Source organism: Cebus imitator, unplaced genomic scaffold (genome assembly GCF_001604975.1).
Source record: "Cebus imitator isolate Cc_AM_T3 unplaced genomic scaffold, Cebus_imitator-1.0 Scaffold9, whole genome shotgun sequence".
Taxonomy (NCBI): domain Eukaryota; kingdom Metazoa; phylum Chordata; class Mammalia; order Primates; family Cebidae; genus Cebus; species Cebus imitator.
In genome coordinates this window covers 3335737-3356779 of record NW_016107324.1, presented here as the reverse complement: position 1 = coordinate 3356779, position 21043 = coordinate 3335737, and the positions used below count along the sequence as shown (strand labels likewise).

General features: G+C 37.3%; 1 protein-coding gene and 1 pseudogene across 10 annotated transcripts in view; one reads left to right on the top strand and one right to left on the bottom strand.

Moving 5' to 3' along the window:
• Positions 1 to 21043, bottom strand: part of NCOA2 (nuclear receptor coactivator 2) — a 306209-nt gene that overhangs the window by 166280 nt on the left and 118886 nt on the right. Inside the window, exon 3 of one of the 10 annotated variants that reach the window (XM_037744284.1) lies at positions 92 to 201. The exons of the other annotated variants lie outside the window; for them this stretch is intronic. The gene's annotated coding sequence lies outside the window, so the exon portion shown is untranslated. The remainder of the gene's footprint in view (positions 1 to 91; positions 202 to 21043) is intronic. 10 annotated transcript variants of the gene reach the window in all.
• Positions 1680 to 3492, top strand: LOC108315382 (annotated as a pseudogene).

Genomic DNA, 21043 nt, shown 5'->3' with positions numbered 1-21043 from the left:
CCCAACTTTTTAAGTTGTAATTACTAAAAGCTGCTCTCACTAGACTTGACTATTTAAAAACTACAGTGATTAAATGCTTTCCAGAGCTTACATGTTAGTGCTTTCAACATCAAATGTACAATGAGAATCTTGTCAGCACTCTGCTCTGCGAAGCTTTGGCCTTCAGTGAGCAATAGCAGAGGACAGCCAGGTCCTGCGCGACTGAGACAGACAGAAACGCCTTAGCAAACCAGAGCCACCAGATCTATCATTTGCTTCTGACCCCTTGTGCCTACATACTTGCCCTCAACCCACATGTTTGCAAACACAAGTTTCTACCCATGAAACTAACAGGCTATTCCTTTGCTCCTGAACCACACAGACTGACTGATGAAGTTCTAACTAAAACTCTCCACTGAAACTACTTTCCACAGGAAAAACTGTACAGAGATCCTAGCAAATTGAATAAAGAGACTGAAAACTTGTAGCAATTCTGCACACATGTGTAATTATGAAAGTAAAAGACATATTTTAAAGTACATATTTATTGTCAACTGATTTCCAACTTATGGGAATGTATATAAAAGCACTTGAAAAATAAAGCTCCAAAAGTACACGTTTTTTTTTGGATTTTGGAATGTGTTCAAACTTGGCAGAATCTGTGGGATCCTTGAAACACCAACGTTTTTTACTTTTTCTTCTCCCTTTTTTAAATTGCCCATAAACTTTCATCATCAGTATTCTGCTACAGGTATAGACATGGCTAAAACGCATTGATTCATCCTAGGAGGAGGGATGTTTACAGAAATTAAGCCAGATTCAGTCAAAGCAAAGCACAGCACAGGCTTCAACATGAAACACACACCCCCCTCCCCCCAAACCTTCTCATCAGTAACTATCTAACTTATCTACCTGTCTCCTCTACTCTTCCCTTAATTCTTCTGTGTTATGTTTCTGGTTATATTACCATGTGCTTCCAATTTCTTTTCCTTTGATAAGAGTAATTTTAAGAGGCTAAATAATTTTTTTTTTCTTACCCCACAGCAGTCTCTTAACTGATTGGTCAAAAATCCCTTTGCTTCACCTCCTAACATCTGTCACAAGAGTCAGATTACAAGTCAACCCAAAGGAGACCAAGGGATGTGACCTTGAAGAGGGAACACTAGTGGTTACTAGTGGTTAGGGCATCACTAAAAGCCATAATATAGTTTCTATTCTTTATTTGATACAATTGTACAAAAGGACACCATGTTAGATATAAAACATTAGGCTGAATGTCAATTTCCTAAATAAAAATTCTCTTTGAAAATGTATATTAATGTACAGATTTATTAAACACATAATTTAATATTTGCAGTGAAGAAAACTTTCATCTTCATTTTTAAAGTCATCTCTAATACCATCAGAAATATTAACAGTGAAATACATTAATTATAAGCCAAATTATACAATTATGTAATGGTATTTTACTAAGAAAGTAACCTTATATTTGATATTTTCTATTTTAAAAAGTGATCTGTGGGCTGGAAGCAGTGGCTCACTTCTGTAATCCCAGCACTTTGGGAGGCCGAGGTGGGTGGATCACAAGGTCAAGAGATTGAGACCATTATGGCCAACATGGTGAAACCCCGTCTCTACCAAAAACACAAAAATTAGCTGGGCGTGGTGGCACCAGCCTGTAGTCCCAGCTACTTGGGAGGCTGAGACAAGGGAATTGCTTGAACCCAGGAGGCGGAGGAGCAGTGGGCCAAAATTGTGCCGCTGCACTCCAGCCTGGAGACAAAGACTCCGTCTTAAAAACAAACAAACAAAAACTGATCTGTGAATTGATTTAATGACTGTGTATATCAATCTGCTAATATATTTCAATGGATAAAACAATGAATCTGTACCTATTTATATGCTGCCAAAGCATTGCTACAATTTTTTAAATTATCATCAGATAAGAGTAGCCTAAGGCAGTCAGCAGACATCTCAGTGTAAGTGGTTTTTAACTTACAACGTGATGCCAAAAAACTTACATCAGGGAGCGGTCATCTTGCAACCCCGCGTGTATGCATCTCATCTCAGCTGGTCCACCTGAGACCCCCTGAGCACCAACCCTAGTACCGTGCGCAGCCCCTTACCCTCTCTGACAAGATGAAAAAAACAATCATGAACCAGGAAAAACTGCAGGCAGAAGTACGCGCTGGTGGGAAAGAAACTGCTTGCTGAAAGAAGATGGTTCACAGAATAGCCACAGCAGATGATAAAAAACTTCAGTTCTCCTTAAAAAAGTTAGAGGTAAACAATATCCCTGGTATTGAAGAGGTGAATGTGTTTACAAACCAAGGAACAGTGATCCACTTTCACAACCCTAAAGTTCAGGCATCTCTGGCAGTGAACACTTTCCCCATTACAGGCCATGAGGAGACAAAGCAGCTGACAGAAATGCTACCCAGCAAACCAGCTTGGTGCAGACAGTCTGACTTGTTTATGGAGACTTGCTAAAGCTCTGCCCAAACAATCTGCGGATGGAAAGGCACCACTTGCTACTGGAGAGGACAAGGAAGTTCCAGATCTTGTGGAGAATTTTGATGAGGATTCCGAGAATGAGGCAAACTGAACTGAGTCAACTTCTGAAGATACAACTTGAAGAAGTTACTGGGAGCTGCTATTTTATATTATGACTGCTTTTAAGAAATTTTTGTTTATGGATCTATTTTATATTATGACTGCTTTTAAGAAATTTTTGTTTATGGATCTGATAAAATCTAGATCTCTAATATTTTTAAGCCCAAGCCCCCTGGACACTGAAAAGACATTGCAGCTCTTTTCTGTTTTTTCTTATAAACAATTCATTCTTTGCAGCTAATTAAGCCAAAGAAGCCTGGGAATAAAGTTTGAAAGAAAAGTTAATAAAGTTCTTTGCCTAGTATACAGTTTATTTTTTATTTCATTGACACCGATCTGTACAAAGTAAACAAAATTGCTTACAGAAAGCCAATCATGGCATGTAATATGGCTGATAACGTTTGAAATTTGATTAAAGATTTAAAATCACAGTGTAGTCTAACAAAGGTGGTATAAAGTTATTGTGTTTAAAAAAAAAAACAAACTTACGCCAGGAAAACATTTAACTAAAGTAACAATAAAAACCTGTTTTTTGGTTAAAAGCGCTTGGTGGTTCTCTAATATGTATAAGCACCTAAAAAAGAATTCACATTCAAATCTACTCCATGACGATACTGAAGTTTCCAAGGCCTACAGAGCATCAGCGGATCGTAATTGCTGTGAAGGGTAAGAGCTGACCATGTGCTCAATCTTGCCATCTGTAGGTGCTTTACACAATTCCAGGGTTTTTTTTAAAAGTGGGGTCAAAACTTTACAGTGGGGTCAAAACTTTTCAGCCTGCACTGTCGACCAGGCTGAAGTGTAGTGGGGAGATAATGGCTCACTGCAACCTCCACCTCCCAAGTTGAAGCGATTCTCCTGTCTCAGCCTCCCCAGTAGCTGGGACTACAGGTGCGCACCACCATGTCCAGCTAATTTTTGTATTTTTAGTAGAGACGGGGTTTCACCATGTTGGCCAGGATGGTCTCAATCTCTTGATCTCGTGACCCGCCCACCTCTGCCTCCCAAAGTGCTGGGATTACAGGTGTGAGCCACCACACTGGGCCCTATTTTTAAAAAACTAACTACCAATCACAAAATTCTTTTGCTTTAGGTCATCCTTGAAAAATTATCTGAATAATTTTGGTACAATCCCATCATAAATTTGCTCAACATTAACTCTATCCACAAATCTGTTTTATATTCGTATCACAGATACAATCTTTAATGATCAAATATTTATTCTCATATTTAGCTAAATGATTTTCTTCCAAAATAATTCCCTAAAAGATATTGCTTTTAGAACGCAGCAATTATTCTAAGACCCCTTTACAAAATCACTGGTGGCCTGCAACACAACAATACACGTAGAATATGAACTGAAAAGTATTCACAATGAGGGCCTCAATCTCACTGCTACTCATGAGCTCTACTACTACTCAAGATGCTCGCTCACTCCACTGTCTCACCGCTTCGTGTCTATAACAGAAATAGTGATGCATCATCTCCCAAAACTAAGATTTTGGCTAAAGAACTGGCACAGTAAGTTACACCATTTCCAGACGTAACAGACTTACGCTAAAATTAAATATATTAAAATTTCTGCATATAAAAAAACTCATATATACCTAATCAAAAAGGTATCTTTATCCAGCCAGTAGGTTGATCGGTAGTTCTGATTATTTTAAATTAGCAGCTATTCAAAAAATCAAAATAAATACAAATATGCCATCTTGTAAAATTCTCTAATTCTCAAGTTTTATTTCTCTCATTTAGAGTTATCAAACTTTACTTGCAAAACTGTATCCTTAATTAACCACAGGAAATTTCCAGTTAAACTGAAATCATCACCATAAATTCAGTAGGTATAATGAGAAATCATCTAAGAGTAGAATATAGTCCTTTAAAAGAAATAAGCACTTATATATAGTTGCAGTTTAGCTTATTAAAGAATTGTATTCCTAAAAATGCTAGGTTTGGCGTGGTGACTCAGGTCTGTAATCCCAGCACTTTGGGAGGCCAAGGCAGGTGGATCACGAGGTCAAGAGATGGAGACCATCTCGCGAGAGAGCGAGACTCCGTCTCAAAAAACGAAACAAAAAAACCTCCCCAAAAACCAACTATATAAATCATGTAAATTTGAATTTTGTTTTCAATATACAAAAGAAATTTAATATTTAAAAAGAAACCTGCTGAGTCCTTTTTTTAAAACTAAATAATCTTTAGCAATACAAATGATCAACTCCTACTTATTTTATATGTAGGAATCTGATATATTAAAATAGGTTGTCTATGTAGTATTACTCTAATCTAAAAAACAAAGAACAGCTAACCAAAGAAGAACAAGCTCAGTGGAGAAAATATGAAAGAAATTTTGAATTAATGTTTCTAATTAGCAAGGGCTTTCACATAGACATAAAAGCAAATTTTGCTTTCCTGATTAATTAGAACACCAACACAAAGAACTAGACTCTAATTGGCAGTTCCTCTAGAGAACTAGGATGGAACAGATGCAACCAACAGTAGAATACATGTTAACTTTTTTAAATGCACTGAAAATCTTGTGTCATAGATACATACATAGACAGTGTTTCTTAGGCTTAAACACTTTCCACAACTATAAAGGCTATGCAGCTGTTAGTATAGCAGAAATAGTTTGGGCAAAAAACACTAAACTTTGCAAAGAGCTTTTTGTCCACATAGATGTAAGGTAAAATACTGACTGAAAAGACTTTTGAAAACATCTAGAATTGTTCTTCTTTCTATGAATGATTCCCTAATTATCAGAGACTTATTTCAATGTTTGCTATTAACTTTAATGGAAGAATTTCACAATACACTCAAAGAATACCAATTTCTTCCTTCAAGATAAAAGGAGGCAGATGATTAATGTAAAATGAATATGCCTAAATTAAATGAAAAGAGAAAGAAATTAAGGAAGAAATTTGGGACAGGACCCATAACAGCACAGCAATTAAAAAGATAAGGAAAGGAAATTCTCAGGAATGACAAATAAATCCTCCAGTCTCCAAGATGAGAAATTTGCTCTTGGGGGGGAAAAAAGATTAACATTAAAGAATAGCAAATTGAGGGGATTTAAGAAGTAAATTCAAAATACTGCAGCAAAAACTTCTGAATGCCAAATTTTAAATATAAGTACATTGATACGGTTTGGTTGTGCCCCAGTCATCTTGAATTTTTGTTCCCATAATCCCCAGATGTCATAGGAGGGACCCTGCGGAAGGTAAATGAGTCGGGGGGTGGTTCCCTCCATCCTATTTTCGTGATAATAAGTTCTCACTGAGATCTGATGGTTTTATAAGGGGTTTCTCCCTTCAGTCAGTTCTCATTCTTCTCTCTCCTGCCACCTTGTGAAGGAGGAAATGTTTGCTTCCCCTTCTGCCATGACTGTAAGTTTTCTGAGGCCTTCCCAACAATGTGAAACTGTGAGTCAATTAAACCTCTTTCCTTCATAAATTACCCAGGCTCAGGTATTTCTTCATAGCAGTGTGAAAACTAACACCTACACCCATCAGTCTCAGAACAATTGTCTCAAATTCTGATATATAGACTTTTAAAAAAGACATCTACATGGCATTTTAAATTTTCTATTATTTTCACTGTTTAATAGCCACTTTCATTCTGCTGCCTCATTGTCTAAGTAAAATAATTTCAGAATGAATAACACATAATAAAACTTTAAGTTCGTATGTTCTCACTCATAGGCGGGTATTGAACAATGAGAACACATGGACACAGGGAGGGGTGCACTACACACTGGGGTCTGTTGGGGGGAAATGGGGGAGGGACAGTGAGGGGTGGGGAGTTGGGTAGAGAGAGCATGGGGAGAAATGCCAGATATAGGTGAAGGGGAGGAAGAAGGCAAATCACACTGCCATGTGTGTACCTATGCAACTATCTTTCATGTTCTTCAAATCTACCCCAAAACTTAAAATGCAATTTTAAAAAAAGTATAATAAAAAACAAAACATTAAGTATACTAAAGCGCAAATACCTTGTCTTAAAAAACAATTTCTAAGATCGCATTTAAGCAGAACCTAGATTTCTACACCTCATGTTTTACCCTTCATTCCCCAATCCCAACCATGGGAAAGCTCTTTAATTTTTTTCCCCTCAGTTTCTTCATCTAAAGCAGGTGTTGTTTTTTTTCTAATTGCTTCAGTGATGACATAAAAACAAAATAAGACAAATGGCCAAAAATGGTTTATATAACATTTTTGCAATAAAGTATAAATGACAGAAGTCACTAAAGGCTGAGTGATGCTCAACTGTCCATTTTCATCCTGAAACTTCACTTTACATTACTACTATCTCTTGGCTTTTCTGTTTTTCCAAGTAATAATCTCTTATTTTCTCTATTTACCCTAACCTTAAGAAACACACAATTCAGATGAGAAAATGTTTACTGGTTCTTCTGTAAAGATGTTCTAAAGATGTAACTGTATCTTTTGGTTAGATGAAACTAATCCTAACATTAAAAAAAAATTAAATCCCTACATTTTAAAATAAAATGTTTTCTAAAATACGTGTTTCTTTACCTTCCTAAATGGTGTTCTTTGGTAATGTTAATGGTAGTATTAAGGGCTAGATGGTTGAGTAAAAAAAATTTACTTCTAAACTAAATGTTCCCACAGGTGCTATTTTTAGGTCACATTTATACACTATTAATACTCTTATGTTTATTTTTTAATTACCAGGGTTCTCACTGTCATTAAAAAAAAAAGAGTCCACTACAATTTATCCATTCTCCTGTTAGACATTTAAGTTTTTTCCAGTTTTTTGCTATTGCCTCACTGTCATTTTTGATGTACTCCATATGTCTGATTCCACCAGCCAGTTTTCTGTTTTCTAGGCTTTACTCCCATATTCATAGCTTTATAATAGCTTTATTGATATATAATTCACATACTATACAGTTTATCTATTTAAATGAAATGTACATTTCAATAGTTTTTAGTATATCCAGAGTTGTGCCACCACAATCAATTTTCGAACATTTTTAACACTATGAAGAGAAACCCTATATCCATTAACACTCACTCCCATTTTCTCCCACTTCCCAATCCCAGCCCTGGGCAACCATTAATCTATTTTCTACCTCTACAGCATTGCCTATTCTGGACATTTCATATAAATGGAATCATACAATATGTGGCCTTTATGACTGGCTTCTTTCACTATATATAATGCTTTCAAGGCTCATCCATTTTGTAGCATCCATCACTATTTCATTTCTTTTTATTGCCAAATAATATTCCACTGAAGTATACGGCAAGTTTTACTTATCCATTCATCAGGTGATGGATGTTTGGAATGATTTCATTTTGGGATTATTGTGACTAATGCTGCTATGAACCTTCTCATATTCATATTACATCAATACAGAAAATCTCGTAATTAGTTTATGGTAGTGGGATGATGTAGATCATAGCAAACCTGGATATCTGCAAGAGATAATGTCAGGTCTTTTGTAAGACCTGGGATGACTCCTCCTTCCCTTAGCAGTCAGTCACTTCTTAGAATTCACTTATCTTAATTTCCTCTGCCACAACCCCTCAGTTCACATCTCGCCTGGATCACTTCCACAGTCTAAACCTGCTTCAGCCTCTGGTCTCGCCATCCTCTAGTCAATTCACCCCAGGGCACGACACTCATTCTAAAATGAATGAATTGGCCGGGCATGGTGGCTCATGCCCGTAATCCCAGTGCTTTGGGAGGCTGAAGTGGGCAGATCACTTGAGGCCAAGAGTTCAAGACCAGCCTGGGCAAATGGCAAAACCTGGTCTCTACCAAAAATACAAAAAAAAGCTGGGTATGGTGGTGTACGCCTGTAATCCCAGCTACTTGGTAGGCTGAGGCATGAGAATCACTTGAACCTAGGAGGTAGAGGCTGCAGTAAACCGAGGTCATGCCACTGCACTTCAGCCTGGGCAACAGAGTGAGACTATTGTCAAAAAAAAAAAAAAAAAAAAGCACAAAAGACCTTTACAGATACATCACCAAAGAAGAAATATAGATGGTAAATAAACATACGAAAAGATGCTCCACATCATATGTCATCAGGAAAATGCAGATTAAAGCAACGCTGAGACATCTCTACACATCTATCAGAATGGCCAAAATCTTGAACACTGACAACACCAAATGCTGACAAGAATGTGAAATGACAGGAACTCTCATTTCTTGCTGATGGAAATGCAAAATGGTGCAGCCACTTTGGAGGACAATTTGGCTGTTTCTTAAAAAATTTAAACATATTCTTACTATACAATCTAATTGTGCTTCTTGGTATTTACCCAAAGAAGCTGAAAAGTTATTTCCACACAAAAGCAGCACATGAATGTTCATACTAGCTTTATACATAATTGTCAAAACATGGAAGCAACCAAGATGTCCTTTAGCAGATGAAAGGAAAAATAAATTGTGGTACATCGAGACAATGGAGTATGATTCAGCACTAAAATAAATGAGTTGTCAAACCATGAAAAGACATGAAGGAACCTTAAATGCATATTATTAAGTGAAAGAAGGCAATATAAAAAGTTACATGCTGTTTGATCCGACTGTATGATATCCCGGAAAAGACAAAACAATGAAGGCAATAAAAAGATTAGTTGTTGGCAGCCAGGGGCTGGTGGAGGAGGGGGAAGAATGAATGGGCAGAACACAGAGGATTTTTAAGGGAGCGAAAATACTCTGTGTGTTACTATAATGATGGGTACCTGTCTTNAAAAAAAAAAAAAAAAAAAAAGGAATCATCATTTTATTTCCCTGTATCAATCTGGCAGTGGATCCCCATGGCCAAGGGTTAATGCTCAAGAGCAGTTCACAGTACCAGTTTTGAAAACACATTATGCTTTAGAATTTCAGATCTTTACACCTGCAATATGGAGATTCCACAACAAAGCCACTGTTAATCAGAACATCCATAACGTGGTACCCCACTATCACCACCAAATGTGGTCATCATTATTTATTATTCAAAGCCTTCCTAAAAATATATGATCATAATCTCCTATTTCAGTAAAATATAACATTTTAAATATAATTTTATCTTTCTCTATGACTTAAGATCTTACAATCCTTAGGAATATCATTCTGAGTATTTGATGCCACCACAAACTAATGAAATATTATACGGGGTGAAAGTTAAGACTGAATATCTACTAACTCCAACAAATTAGTTAGTGTATACATATATATGCTGATTTCTAACTTCCTCTCATGAGATTCTATTTAATAGCAATGTAAGAGAAAAATGCTATTTATTTGAGCAACTCAATATGGGGTTTATGTTAATCCAAGTTCATTATATCCAACTATATGTATATAAAGATTAATAAAGGTACACGATCATGCATATAACAAGGACTACAAAAACACTTGCCAACAAAAAGACTGTGCAGGCAACAGGATAACTTTATTAGGGGTCCTGTCTTTTCTACTAATTAATTACATGAAATCAGCCAGGCCACTGGACTTGTTTCTTCCCAATTACAAACTTTCCCTGTCAAAAATTCCATGATTCGTTCAATACTGCTAATAAGAGTGTCGGCTGGATACCACTAGGGTTGGTGTAATATTAAACCCAAGTGACAGGACCCACATCTGATGTGCAGTGACTCTCCAGAGTGATCTCAGTGTCCCCATTTTCTAAAATACTAATGTACTCACAGTGTGTGTGCACGTATGCACACATTTGAATGTGTTTGTTCATAAAAATTAAATTTTCATTTTAGCAAACATCCAGAAGGCCACCCACAAGCAGGGCTAAGCATTGAGAATAAAACTGAGTACAGACAGAGCTTGGCCCCGGGGCTCTGGTTCACACTGACTCAACTCAAGGTCTACTAGTTTATCCTCTTGTGAACACGTTCTGTGATTCAGTGCCAATACTGGTATTTTCCTTGGTTTATCCATGAAACTGAAAAGTGGCTTCCAATAGACATTCAGGCAAAAGACAGAAAACTAGTGGGGAATTTAAACTTTGCCACTGATAGGTGAGGGTAGTTGTTCTTAGGAACACTAAACTGTATCTTTTTTTTCCCTTTACTCTCAAAGTGGAGATGTGTATTTGTAATGCCAAAATGATGCATTTTAAATGGTCACTGATGAGTCTTTAAGTGTAGAGTCACAATGGATTTCTAGAAGCAATCTTTCAGACTGCTTTCAGTACGGAGTCCAGGCAACAAATACAGTTTGCACAGGGTCTCACAGCTACCACCTGGAGACAAGTCAGTGAATTACCGACTCACCGACTCTTACACGTTTGGTTTGCTTACACCTTTTTCTAATGAAAGACACAAAGATCAAAGAGCCCAACCTTAACTTTTATTTAATATAGGAAATGGTAGAACATTCAGCAAAGAGGTATTAAAAGTCTTTATGTTGTCTTCCTACTATTATACAGTATTTTTTGATAATATGTCAAAATGATAATACAAGATGAAATGTCCCTTACCCAAAATGCTTAAGACTGGAAATGTTTCAGATTCCTGATTTTTTCAGATTTTGGAATATTTGCATTGCACTTGCCAGTTGGCATTTCAAACCCAAAAATCTGAAATCCTGTATGTTCCAGTGAGCATTTTCTTTTAAGTGTCATGTTGGTGCTCAAACATTTTGGATTTTGGAGCATTTCAAATTTGGGATCTCAACCTACACTTATTTGTCTGATTGACTTTTTGTTCCATTTTTTCCAGGTTTGCAATAACATATTCAGCAATAACAATGTTCAGAAGTATTCCTCTTGAATAAATAAGCAACATTCCCCTCCATGTTAGAAGCAGCCCTCTCTCCTCCTTACTAGATGACTGCCAAGGATCACGGCACCCCTTGACAACAGCAAGGTGCACTAGAAACTGGATGAGAGGCTGAAGGATACAACTGGGGTCTACAGGTAACATGCTTCACCGCTTTTATAACTCCTTTTATATTCTCATCCTCAGAATCTCTGGACTGTGCTTTCAAGTGAGAATTTGTGTGAAGCCTTCTTGGATGCAAATTTGAAAATAAATGTCCTCCTCTTTCATTCCCACCTCTAAAACGAGGCCTGACAGGGTAGAAGGAGATGAAAGCAAGGAAGCAGTCACAAAGAAAACATGTATTAAAAGAAAATTTAGGGCCGGGCGCGGTGGCTCAAGCCTGTAATCCCAGCACTTTGGGAGGCCGAGGTGGGTGGATCACGAGGTCAAGAGATCGAGACCATCCTGGTCAACATGGTGAAACCCCGTCTCTACTAAAACTACAAAAAATTAGCTGGGCATGGTGGCGCGTGCCTGTAATCCCAGCTACTCAGGAGGCTGAGGCAGGAGAATTGCCTGAACCCAGGAGGCGGAGGTTGTGGTGAGCCGAGATCGCGCCATTGCACTCCAGCCTGGGTAACAAGAGCGAAACTCCGTCTCAAAAAAAAAAAAAAAAAATTTAGTAGAAACACTCAGTGATTTTCAAGAGAGCAAAGTCCCAGAAAATAAATTTTATAGGAGCTGATCCTCGTTTTCTGAAGCTCTTTAGCTCTCGTGATACTCATTTGTTCCTAGAAAGCTGGAAAGGGAAGACTATAATAGGGGGGGACCTTAGCCCTCTTAACCACCTTTTCCCATCCCCCTTTGTTACCAAACTGCCACAGATTAACAGGAAACTTCAGATAATCTGTGGCTAACTTAATGAACATCTGTTCTTAAGGGATGGCATACAATGAGAGAAAGAGGGAGAGAATGAGAAAGAATGAGAGGAGGGAGAATAAGAAAGATAACCAATTTTTAAAAACTATTTTCTATTTGCTTTATGTGAATTAACACAACAAAACCACATACTAGAAAATGAACGGATGTCCCAGGAAGCAGGAAAGTAGAATCTACATAGGGAGAATAGATTAGACTCAAGTTGGTATCAAGAATAAAGGGGTCTCAAGGTAGGCTTTACATCAGATGCTCAATAAATTGAACCTGCTCTACACTTTCCATCTGAGTTACCTACAAGTGACTACCTATAAAAAGAACATGGTCTTACAATATCCTTACATTCATGACAGCTTTTAAGAGCCTCATGTTTAACCACGTTTTATATTTCTTCAACTAGAGGTATTCTTCAAATAGAAAATACACCAGATACAATTTATTAAGCTCTAGTAAGAAAATTAAAAATCAACAAGAATTTACTTACAGCTCTGTATATACCAAAGTGTTACGAGTTTCTATCATTTAGCAGGGAAATTTACTATGTAGTTGGACAAGGTTTAAAATGCAGTAAAGTGCCCACATACTGCAGTTGAGATTACAACCACGAGTCATGTTCCTACCTTTTGGCACCTGAGTCCCATTAACCATGATTTCCTTTACTTCTGTCTTTCATTTCTAAACACTCCTGTTTTGATTATCTAAAATAGATGACAGCCGGGCACAGAGGCTCATGCCTGTAATCCCAGCACTTTGGGAGGCCAAGGCAGGTGGGATCACCTGAAGTCAGAAGTTCGAGACCAGCCTGGTCGACATGATAAAACCCTGTCTGTACTCAAAATACAAAAATTAGCCAGGCCTACTGGCATACACCTGTAATCCCAGCTACCCAGGAGGCTGAGGCAGGAGAATCACTGGAACCTGGAAGGCAAAGGCTGCAGTGAGGCAAGATTGTGCCCCTGCACTCCAGCCTGGGCCACAGAGCAAGACTCCGTCTCAAAAAGAAAATAAACAGCTGGCAGGGTTGTAGCCTTCACAGCAAGATATGCACACGGCCAAGAATGCTGAGAGATGGACAGCCATGGGCACAGTGACCACTGCCCTTCCTGCAGTGTATGCCTACTACACTATTGTACATTTGTTGATATATTACTCTGTAATCCCACTCATGTAACTTAATGCTTGTTTGCTGTTTTTCTTACTACTTGTAAAATGTGGTAGGACCATATATATTGCTTCTGTATACCTGATAGCGTGGACTATCGCTGCTCCAGAAATGAGCATAGACTAAATGGAAAAATGCTACCAGGTCAATGGGGGAATGAAAAGCAAATCAGGGCTTTCCAGTAATCAACTACTTCCACTTGCATCACTAGAGGAGGCTCTATGTCATACCAGAAAGAGATTTTTGGAAATATATAGTTTCAGGTTCAAATTCCAGAACTACCTACCTAGCAATATTATTTAATTCGTCTCTATGTACCTAAGTGTTTTCAGCTATAAAATGGGGTAATTTCTCTCTCCCAAGCTAGTAGTAAGAATTTGATGAAATAAAATGTAATTATGACTAGCAGAATGTAGGTATACAAGAAAAGTTTCCTTCTTAAATTTGTACCTCCTTATATTCTAACATATAAAAAATATTTCAAGGCTGAGTACAGTGGCTCATGCCTATAATCCCAGTGCTTTGGTAGGCTGAGGTGGGAGGATCACTTGAGCCCAGGGGTTTAAGATCAGCCTGGGCAACACAGTGAGACCTGTCTCTACAAAAAATACAAAAATTAGCTAGGCATAGTGGTACAACCCTGTAGTCCTAGACATTCAGGAGACTGAGGCAGAAGGATCGCCCCCGAGTTCAAGGCTGCAGTGAGGTATGATTGTGCCACTGCACTCCAGTCTGGTGACAGAGCAAGAAAAAGGAAAAGGACACACACACACACACACACACACACACACACACACACACACTTCTATCTCCATTTTAAAAAGATGTGGTCAAACCCTTGCTAGAAAGTAAATGAAACAAACTTTCCAAGAGACTTAACCATGAGTTACAATATAATTACTCAAAGTTAAAATTTAAAAGGTGAGTTTAACCAGTGATTTAAGAAACAGCATGAATTGCTAAAACACTAAAAACCTACTTCACAGTATTAAATTATAACTTTATCATATATGCTTAGAAACTGCTTTAAAAGACAAGGGAAAAAGAAAACAGCAATTGTGAATAAAGTAAATTCTAGGTAGTAAGCAATTAAAACCTCTTTTTGTGTTCATGGTAAATACTGTTAATTATATCACAGATACACAAAAGCAACCAAAAACCCTGTGTAGTGATTCTAAAGAGCTGTAATTTCCCCTGTATACATTTAAAACAAAACCAAACCTGGGGAAATCTGAGAGATAAAAAGAAAAAAAGATGGCCTTTTTTTAAAAAAATAAAATACAAAGGCAATATCTGTTAAGGTATGATAATTTGAAATATGGTCAAAATGAAATAAAAGCTGTTCAATATAAATTAAGGGGTTTTTGACCAGGTGTGGTGGCTCACCCCTGTAATGCCAGCACTTAGGGAGGCAGAGATGGGCAGATGACTTGAGCCTGGGAGTTGCAAGCTGACTTCGAGACCAGCCTGGCCAAAATGGTGAAATCCTGTCACTACAAAAAAATACAAAAAGCAGCCGGGTATGGTGGTGCACACCTGTAATCTCAGCTAATCAGGACGCTGAGGCAGGAGGATCAATTGAGCCCAGGAGGCTGAGGCTGCAGTGAGCTGTGATTATACCACTGCACTCCAGCCTGGGTGAAAGAGAGAGACCCTGTCTAAAAAAAAAAATTCATTAAGTTTTTAAAAAAGTAATTGAAAGGATTTTCTAGTCACTCTTAGAGTATAATCTTTTTTCTTTTTAATTTTTTTTTTTTTTTTTTTTTTTTTCTGCGGGAACAAAAGAATGTAATCTTTTCTAAATAAAAGCTGAAATTTGTTTTTGAATTGAAAATTTTCTTCTCTTTGCATAAAAAGGTCCTATATAGGCTTCTGATTATGGGAATTCTAGGAAATTACTTTTTAAGATTTTTTTGCTAAGTAAAACCTGTGAAGTTATTTTTAAAGAGAAGAATCAAAGAGTGTGGGGTTGGTTCCCCTTTTCTGTCTTTCAAAACAAAATAATCTTGTTAGTAGAAAAGCTAAACACACATCCTGTTGAAAGCATTATCTGTGTAACCTCATTTGAAACCAAGAAACAGCATAATATCATTTCTGTGACCTGTATTTTCCTTTATTAATTAATGGCAGATTATGTCTGATATAACATGCAATTTATCAAGCTGATGTACTTCAGTGTAGCTGGTGGATAATGAAATGATATGAGCCTACAGACCCTCACTGAAGGCCAGAAAATGGCATACAAAGCGTTAAGCCTTGTCATATCCTTACCTTTAATGACAAAGTCAGCTTGAAACTTTATTTTGAAAATTACTAGTTAATTCTTTTTTGGCTTTCTTGGTCTTTTGCTTGTTTCAAGAGAACCACGTTTCACAAGCCAAACACTGCAAATACCAGATTGGGTTGGATTCCCAATGTGGCCTCTAACTGGCTAATTAAATTAGGTGCAAATCACTGGGCGAGTCATGACCTCTCAGTGCCTTTGTCTTCCCATCTTTAAATAGGATCATAATAACAGCTACATCATAGGTTTCTTTTGAGGATCATGTGAATTACTATGAGAAAGGCATAGAACACTACTTGGCACATGATAAGCACAATAGGCATGCTAGCTATTATAAAAGATCTTTCAGTTCTAAGAACTTTTTATTCACTATGATGTGAAACAGGGAGGGTTATTTTTTTTTTCTTTTAAAAATATGGAGAAAATAGGCCAGGTGAGATGGCTCACCCCTGTAATCACAGCACTTTGGGAGGCCAAGGCAGGCAGATCCCCTGAGGTCAGGAATTCCAGACTGGCCTGGGTGACAGAGCAAAACTCCATTTCAAAAAATAGAGGAGGAAATAAATTAGAATATTGGAAACAGATAAACACAGGGCACACACATTATGGTTTAAAGCAATATGCTTTTGCATTTAGGATATGTTAAAAATACATTTAAAAGATAACAGCAGTATTTTACAAAAGGCTATCATTTCCTGTTTCCAAAAGATACTTTAAAGAGAAAGTTAGAACTTGACTTTGATATGTAAGTACACAAGTACAAATAGTTTAGGTGTTAGACAATAAGATTTTATAAAATTTTGTGAATATTTTGAAGCAGCAGCAACATTAAACACCTAACCTCTACATTAGAGAAAAATTTAATTGTCCCAAAGCATCTGGTTATTAAAAAAAAAAATCTAAATTCTACTCAGTTAATAAAACAAAATCTACTGTTGTATACAGGTATTGATTGACTTACGACCTATGCAACTTATGACCATTCGACTTTACGACCACAATCGCTAGCCACGACTGCTCCGCGTCTGGCAGAGCAAACGTTGCCCAGCTGGGTGTACGACAGTGTGGACCAGCTTCCGGCAGCACTACCATCTCCACGTGCATATAGCCTACTCAATTTACGACCAAACTGTGTTACAACCGGCCTGCCGGAACCAATCGTGGTCGTAAGTCAAGCACTAGCTGTACTAATAAGAGACTCATCAAACCAATTTGTCCAACACATGTTTAAGTCAAATAATTTTACATTTCTCTTCTATTCAAATATAATAGTATAAGTAATCACGATACAGTTTTCAAAATATGTGAGTTCAAAACTGTCTTCTATTTTCATAGTCTCTTATAACTCAGGAAACAGAAGTGTTTTCTGGACTGTAATAAAACTGCCACTTCAGCGGGATGCAATGGCTCACACCTGTAATCCCAGCACTTTGGCGAGGCAAAGGCAGGCAGATCACGAGGTCAGGAGTTCGAGACCAGCCCGGCCAAACTGGTGAAATCCCATCTCTACTAAAAATAAAAAAAAAATAGCCAGGCATGGTGGTGTGTGCCTGTAATCCCAGCTACTAGGAGGCTGAGGCAGAAAAACTGCTTCAACCTGGCAGGCAGAGGTTGCAGTGGGCCGAGATCAGGCCACTGCGCTCTAGCCTGGGTGACAGAGGAAGACTTCATCTAAAAAAAACCAAAGCAAACAAAACAAAAAACCTGTCACTTAAAAGGAACAATTAGTAATCTACATCAAATAGCCTTTTTAATGACAAAGAATTGAAAGAAACTGAGAGATCAGCTGTTTTCATTGGTTACTACTCTCTATATTCTACAATAAGCCACCAATTCAATAATTACGACACAGTTGTTTCTTTTAAAGATATCCTTTTATAGTCTAGGTAAAGAATTAGAATTATCAGTATTCATGTACAGCATTGGTAGGTGTCTTAAAAATTTCCCCACAATCCTTCCATTGAAACTCTGGCCTATTATATCCCTTCTTTCTCAGTTCCTTTCACTTCTCAAGGAAACATGATAAAACTGTGCTGGGGTTCTGTCAGACTGATAGTTAACAAATTTCCAGTCCATTAGGTTGACACTAATGTGTGACTTCTGCTTGTGAAATTTATGTAACTGGCACCAAAAAGGCCAAAACTGTTGGTTTAACAAAAGGAAGTCCTTAAATTAATCAATTCTACTTTCTACAAAGTAGTGAAAACAAACAATTCTGTACACAATGGGACCACAAAAGCAACCTTACATAGAAGCATGCAGTTAAGAGATCTTCCAAAATTGGACTATACACATTTAAACTGTATTTTGACTCCCTACTTGGCCATTATTAAGTGCTACATACTTTTTTTTTTAAAGAGACTGGATCTTGCTATGTTGCCTAAACTGGAGTGCAGTGGCTAGTCACAGGTAATCAGGACATACACTACACCCTTCAATTCCTGGGCTCAAGCAATCCTCCTCCTCCTCCAGACTCCTGAGTAAATGAGACTACAGCAAATGCCGCTGTGCTCAGCTAAATGCTACCCTACATATACTTCTTACTCTCCCTTTACTCTTGCTGGATGAAAAGGCAAAAATGTAATGGTGCCTAGGCCAAAAAATAACGTTTTCACTGATTAGAGACCTCCATGTATCATCCATGAAATACACAGCAAACAAGGCTTAGACAATCTAATGCATGGAATTAAGATAAAAATCACAATTTGCAAAGCTTATTGTTAATTTCTTTGGTTTTCTTCCATTATACTGAGTCTTAAGCTAGCAATACAAGTTAAAATAAATAGAAATACCTATATCCTAATGCTAAAGAATCAACAGTAAATTAAAAACCTTACTTAATTGCATGGATATGGATTATTTTATAAATAAATGCTTAATTTAGTGCTTGTATCTAGATGTTATAAATGTTTCAAAATAACCTATGAAATTCAGTTTCAAAAAAAAGAAAAAAAAAAAAAAAACTATAAGGTGTTTCATGGAAACAGCCTGACTTTACTTGCTATTTTATCTTTAAGGGGATTCTGGCAGTTAGCTGACTCAAATTCAGCACCTGCCTAGCAAATAACATGCATCTGGCATTTGCCTTCCAAAGTGAAAGTGAATAGTCTAGCTAAAAATCCTACTAACTGACCCAAATCAAATGCCAAGTATTTCAAAAGTTACATAAATGATGGCATTTATGTGAAATTCTGCTTATCAGAGATTTTCTCCCTGAAGCTAACAACTCCACCATCCAGATAAGTGGAATACACAAAATTGAATTGAACCTAAGGGCGAAAACAACACAACAAACAGAAAAATACACGTTATTAACTATGTATTAAACCACTTCTCCCACTCCTATGCATAAATCTCTCCTGTTTTCTAGGACAGAAAGCATAGCTGAGAAATCATGGTCTACCCTAACTTTCTCAGAATATTCTGACACCAGTGCTACCTCCTCTAAACATGCTAACTCAAAAGATTTGCAAAAGATATAGACTTGTAATACTTTTCACTTTAATTACTTTCAAAGAATATCAGCTATGCCAACAGAAGTCACACTCAGAAATTTTCAATTTAAAAAAAGTTGCTCCCACAGTAAAGTAGTGTCTGTCCACAGGAAGACAGTAATGCCACCATTCAGAATGAAAACTGCCTGGACTGTGATTCATTCAACCTCACTAAGCAAGACACATCTACCACAAGAGGTGTGTACCTTCCTAAGACCACACTCTGAAAGCACTGTTAACTCTATATAATAAACAAAACATTTACTAATGATAGCATTTTGTTGTTGTTATTATTGCCTTAACCTCTCTTCACATAGACAGATTAAGACTTTGAATAGGAAGAGACATATAGTGCCTTTTTTCCTTTAAAAGAAAAATCAGAGCCGGTTATGATGGCTCACACCTGCAATCCCAGTGCTTTGGGAGGCTGAAGCGGTGGATTATCTGAGGTCAAGAGTTTGAGACCAGCCTAATCAATACAGTCAAAGACCGTTTCTACTAAAAATACAAAAACTAGCCGGGTGTGGTGGCAGGCATCTGTAATCCCAGCTTCTCAGGAGGCTGAGACAGGAGAATCGATTGAACCTGGGAGGTGGAAGCTGCAGTGAGCCAAGATCACACCACTTCACTCCAGTATGGGATGACAGAGCAAGACTCCGCCTAAAAAAAAAAAAAAACAAAAAAACCTGTTCCTAAATATTAACTGAGATACTTATAAAGGGGATTTAGCACTTAGCATAGGCTAGGGATGGCCTAAGGGCAAAAGGAAGTCCGAAAGAGAGAAAGGGAGCTAATGGTACTGAATAAATTTAGTTTAACAAAGAAAACGAAGCTAACTGGTTCACACTAATGTGTGCACAGAAAGGAAGAAAACAAGAAGAAAATAGTAAATTGGTCTGTCAGACAAATAGTTTCCAACTGCTGGCTTTGTGTCAACAATACCCATCAGAAGATCACTTCCATGTGAGCCTACATCATCCTGAGTTCAGTAGTCTGTTCTGCGTATTAAGTGCAGCGGAGTCTACACCGTGAGACCAGGATCAGGATTCTACTCTGAATAGTTAAGTCACTGAGGGCATTTTGTCAACTGTTAAATTTTTTTTTTTTTTTTATTCTACAGATCACAGTGCCTACCAGGCTGACATTTGAAGGAAATACCACAAGAGTAGTGATATAAATAAATATGGGAAGATTTTTGTCTAAAGCAAAAGGTATATATTTCAATATTGTCTATTTTAGTTTTAATGCTGATTTTCAGTAGATAGTGCTCAAAGCCTGATATCTGTACCTCAAATCAAAGTGCCCATCTTCATGGAAATATATACATTCAGTTAAATCAGATAACTAACCACAAATCTTTTCACGTCTAAGAACAAAGGAGAGACTAAAGACTCCAACAAATATTTATTTGAAATGTATTTCAACCATGTCATATCTAATATGGTCAAAGTTTCTCTTACACCTTGATATGCTTAATTTTTAGTATATAGCACTTAGTACACACCAACAAAGTATACTGGTACGACATGAAGTATATTGTGTTTTATTGTGCAGTGGAGAACTTCTCCCCCATGTTGGTATTTAAGAGTTGGGCTGTACTTAGCATGTGTGAACAATTCACCCACCCATCCTCACCCTATCCTCCCACCCCAAATCTTCCAACACAGAGAAAACTTATAAATAAATCCAAGGCCTATATAAATCCACAGTGAGTTCAATTTTCCATAGTGAAAGGAAAATTACATTTCAAGACTATATTGCCAAATAGATTTATATAACTCTTGCTCCTGTTTTGATTATCAATGCCAAGTAAATTTTATTGGCTAACTTT